Source organism: Myotis brandtii, unplaced genomic scaffold, assembly GCF_000412655.1.
Source record: "Myotis brandtii unplaced genomic scaffold, ASM41265v1 scaffold1871, whole genome shotgun sequence".
Classification (NCBI taxonomy): Eukaryota; Metazoa; Chordata; class Mammalia; order Chiroptera; family Vespertilionidae; genus Myotis; species Myotis brandtii.
In genome coordinates, this window is record NW_005356949.1 from 222,667 (window position 1) to 228,223 (window position 5,557).

Sequence of the window (5,557 nt, forward strand, 5' to 3'; positions counted from 1 at the left end):
TTGAATTGCTCCCTTTAGTATTATGAAGTGGCCTTCCTTATCTCTTGTTATGGCCTTCACTTTGAGGTCTAAATTGTCAGCTATAAGTATTGCTACCCCAGCTTTTTTTTTTCATTTCCATTGGCCTGAAAAACCTTTTCTCATCCCTTCACCATCAGTCTGTGTGAGTCCTTTTTTCTAAGGTGGGTTTCCTGTAGACAGCAGATATATGGGTCATGTTTTCTTATCCACTCAGCTACCCATTTACATTTAAAGTGATTATTGATAGGTACTTGTTTGTTGCCATTTTTATTCTTATGCCTGTGTTCCTTCTTCCCTTCCTATTTCTTATTTTTACAGCAGACCCTTTAGCATTTCTTGCATTGCTGATTTGGTGGTAATAAACTTCCTTAGTCCCTTTTTGTCTGTGAATCTCATGATTCCACCCTCAATTTTGATTGATAGCCTTGTTGGGTACAATATTCTTTGATTCTGATCCTTGCTTTGCATGACTTTGTATATTTCATTCCATTCCCTTCTGGCCTGATGTGTTTCTGTTGAGAAATCAGTCGCTAGTCTGATGGGGGATCCTTTGTAGGTAACTTTCTGTCTCTCTTTCTGCTTTTAGCACATTCTTACTTAGTCATTGGTATTTGCCAATTTAATTATAATGTGTCTTGGTATTGGTCTTTTGAGGTTCATCTTGTTTGGGACTCTGTGAGCTTCTTGGACTTGTGTATTTTCTTCCCTATATCAGGGAAGTTTTCTGTCATATTTCTTCAAACAGGTTTTCTATTCCTTGCTCAATTTCCTCTACTTTTGGCACCTCTATTATGCGGATGTTGTTTTGCTTCATGTTGTCCTAAAGTTCCCTTAGGCTCTCCTCTTGTTTTTTAAGTTTTTTTCCTAGCTGTTGCTCTTCTTGGGTATTTTTTCCTACCTTGTCTTCTAGCTCACTGATGCGGTCCTCTGCTTCTTCTAGTCTACTGTTGATGCTTTCTATTGAGCTCTTTATTGCAGTGATTTCAAAAATGAGCATTTTCCTCTTGGTTCTTACACATGTTGTTGAATTTGTCTTCCATCCTTTTCAGCCACCTTATGACCATTGCTCTGAATTCTTTCTCTAACATATTGCTTGCCTCCATTTTGGTTGTTTCCTTTTCTGGTGATTCCTCCTTTTCTTTCATATGCAGGCTGTTTCTTTGTCTCCCCGTGATCACTCCTCTCTGGATGTCTGGTTAGGTGGCTCTCTCTGTCCTTTCCCTAGGTGATATCTGTCCTTTCCGTCCACAGATTTCCTCACCAGACTTATTTAATTTGCCAATTCCGAGTGGATGTAATCGATTCAGCTGTTCCTTCTATCTACTCTGTGAGAAGGTTCAGGGCTCGTCCGCGTATTCGCGCTGCTTTGTCTCCTCCTAGACAGACTTTCTAGGCACCCATGGTTGAAGAGGCTGGAGTCTTGGTGTTCCTGGGTTCACAGCTGAGGCAGATTGTCCCTGGGAGTTGTGGTTGTAGAGTCCCGGGAGGTACCCGAGGTCTCCCTGGTTGAATGTAAGGCTGGAATTCAGATCACCGCCACTCTCCTCTTCAAGATGGTGCTGTCTTTGTGGTACAGCCAGCCACTCCAGGAGAGATTTCAGCAGCAGTAGAGGCTGCCTGGCCAGGGGAGGCCCGTCTGGCAGTCTCCAACAATTCCTTGGAATATAGCTGTCCCTCACTGACAAATATAGACACTCCCCACACATACAAGCACTCTCCTTTCGTTCTCTCACTCACACACTATCTTGCAGCTTGCCGTCCCATAGGCAACCATCTTGGACACCCTGGAGTCCAACTTTGATTCCAATCTCAGCTTGACCTCCTACCGGATGCATGGTCTGGTCATAGCTTTCTCATTTGTAAAATTGAAATTATGATACATCTCCTGTTCAGGGTTACTATGAGGATTAAATGTGATGATGCATGCACAGTTCCTGGTGTATAACAAATGCTCAATAAAAGCTAGTTTTATCTCTCATCTTTTGAAGACAAGGTCTCTTTCAAGAAGTATCTTTGAGAAGGCAAAAGGCTAATTCTTTTTATAATATCTGGTTCCCTCTAAGGAAACTTTCCTCAAGCAAAAAAGTGTAACCCAGATGGGAAAATATAACCTATTGCCCCTTTTCCTCCAGTCTGTGCTAGCAAGATTTGTTGCCTGTTTGCTCACATGTTACAGAGGCCATAAATCATAAGACACAACTCCTGGAGAGGGCTTTCAGTGCTGGCACCAGACCAGACCCTCAGGTATGGTCTCATGACCCCATCCCCACACACGGGGCTTTTTGAAAAGCCCCCAAAAGGTCCAGAAGCCCCATTTCATATTTAGGGGACAAAGAAGAAAAAAAGGTATAAAGGAAAAGCTTCCACCAGATTGTTTTGCTCAGAATGTGAGAGAAACCTCTTCTGAGTCCACTGGCATAATAAAACTGTATAACTACATTTCTCTAAGTGTTGCTTGGTTTTTCTCCAGTCTTCTATAACACCAGATGTCTTACCAAGACACCACATGGTGAGAGGAAGGGAAAGGGTTCCAATATCTCATCTTACCAAGAGGAGATTCTAAAGATGCAGCCAAGAACTGATGGAACAAAAACATAAGAATCAGTTTATTGCATAAATTACTAAATTAACCAATAAAAGAAATAGTGATAGAGCTACACAATGGTGATGAATCCTCAACTAGTTTAGCAGAAAGTCAACAGGTAATTTTCAATCAGTAAATAAAGGAATAAAAGAAGTGCTTTATTTAGAGAAATGAGGGTAAATATAAGAAGAAAGGAACAAAAATTGGTTGCTTCCTAGAAAGGGGCTGTGGTTGGGGGTTCCTGCATCATACTGTCATTTCTTTCCACTTTGGACAGTATGGGCATGTTCCACTTTGATTACCAAAATCTGGCCAGGAATGTAAAAAGTTGGGAGTAGCACCCACATCCACCATCTTAAGGAAGGGCCGACAGCATCACAGCTGCCACGTGCTCCACTGTAACCCCCTTCCTTGCAAGGTAGCAGAGATGGCACACTGACCAGCATGGGACACAGGCCTACCTCTGAAACCCTTTACAGAACACATGTTCCACTGGGAGGGATCTATTTGTCCCACCTCTGGGTCCCATTATGATGGATAGTTCACACCAGCTGACCAAAGATAGCATCCTGATGTGTCAGAATATGGCACATATGGTTACCCAACTCTACCCTTCTTCAGCCTTGCCCTCTAGGAGTACAGGTGGTAAGATCTGCGCCAACTTCCGACCCAGGAGCTCACCACTCTCTAGCCCACTGCTTGAAACTTCTGCCTGGAAGCTCTTCTCTTCAAAATTCATCCATTCAGAAAGAATCGATGGTGTCTAATCTGTACACAGCTGTAGTCCCCAACAGAAATATAAAGACCACTTCAAGGGAGAGTAAGTTAAATTTTTTTCACCTTTAGGCAGATGGAGAATTAGAAAAGTGCTGAGAAAAAATTTTGTCGATGTGACAGTTTTTCTGGGGCCAGGCCAGAAGCAGAATACTTTGAAACACTCATGTGAGCACATGCACATGCACACACACAGACACACCAACTGATGATTACCAATAACCCCTTTTCCTTTTGTCAAATCTGTCATGGTGGCTTTGCATAGTTCTTTTCTCTTTTCCATTTTTTCCTCATAGTTTATTTCAGACATAACTTACATACCATATAATTCAAAAAATTAAAACATAATACAATAGTTTTTAGTATATTCACAGAGCTGGGTATCCATCACTACAGTCAATTTTAGAATATTTTCATCACTCCCATAAAGAAAACCCATACCCATTAGCTCTCTATTCTCCCTCACCCACAGCCCTGGCAAATACTAAACTATTTTCTGTCTCTGTGGATTTGCTTATGGAACCATACAATAAGTAGGTTTTTGTGTCTGGCTTTTTTCACTTATCATAATGTTTTCAGGGTTCATCCATGTTGTAGCATGTATCAGCACTTCATTCCTTTTTAATGAATGAATAATATTCCATTGTGTGGATCTGAATATTTGTTTATCCACTCACACATTGAAGGGAATTAAAGAGTGAGATATGTCCATGAATGATGGAGAAAATAAATTAGAGGATAATAGGGAACCAAGAGGCTAGGGCACTGCAGTTGTCATGGTCTCATAGTAGCCATTCCTTAGTGTGCTTAAATTTCTTTTACACTCCCGAGGGAGTGTTCCCAGGGAATAGATAGTTTGGTATCTGCCCCTCCAGCCTTGCGGCCCTACAGCTAGGGTCTGAGGCAGCTGTGGGCACAATGGAGCAATGGCTACTCAGAATAAAGACACACACAGGCTAAACAAGCAGGGAGAGAACTGAGAGCTGCTATAGATGCCTCTTTTCTCTGGGGTCCTGCATGTATTTATAACTCACCATTTCTTTGATAAAGTGCTCAGAATGAGTAGGTCAAGAAGAGGCACAACTGGGGAGAGGTTGTCAATTTAGAAGAAGACATCTCTCCTAGTGGCAAAACCCTGTCACACTTTCCATTGAGGTAAGAGTTTCCCAGTCTAGCTAGTGTTCAGAGTTCTACGCTACAGAAGGAGGAAGTGAAGTGGAGAGAGAAGAGAAACAATCATTCTCCAACAGTTAGAATGGAAGGGGTCACTAAAGTAGTTAACAGTCACAGCAATGTCACAATCAGCTTTTCCATAATTTTATACCCAGCATCTATGTTTCTAGAGACCAAATGGGGCCTATTTTGTGCTCTTGCCAATATTTAGTGAAGATAATCTTTCCTTTTTTCTTATAAAAAATTAAAATGAAATTTCAAAACCATAGCTGTATCGGCAGCAGAATAGACCTTACATAACCACAAACAGTTCCAAGGAATGGGATGATTTCTGATGCTCCAGGAATCAGAATGTTTTACACATAATTACTGTTGTTTCCTCTTCTGATGAATGCCTGATTCTGCAGAACAGCTGCTTTGCAAAACATTGGCACTTCGGTGATAAACCTCAAACTATTTATTGGGTTTACTTTTTCTTTTTAAATACTTTTTAATTTTTCAATTAAAATTGTTGTACAATATTATATTAGTTTCAGGTGTACAACCCAGTGATTAAACATTTATATAACTTACAAAGTGAACACCCTGATAAATCTAGTACCCATGTGACACCATACATACTTATTACAATATTATTGACTATATTCCCTATGCTATGTTTTACATTGTAACCCCATTTCACTTTTTTGCATGCTTTTTGTATGCTGAATAAAATCTTAGGTTTGGCTTGATGAGATTCTAGTAGAGATAATATGTGGAGAAGGAGCTCTAACCAAAGTACTTTTTCCACTGGAAATTTTTTTAGAAAGTGGGGCTTCCAGAATGGCCATATGGGAAAAAACCATTTCACTGGTGAAAATTATTTGAAAAGCAGCCTTTTAAAGTCTCTGGAGACTGTCCTTGGGGCATACAGCTAGCACAGAAACATTTATTCAAGAAAATCTACAAAATCTCGGTAAGAACAGTGAGAGTCTGTGGCATTTGAGCCACAACCTGCTCCCACCC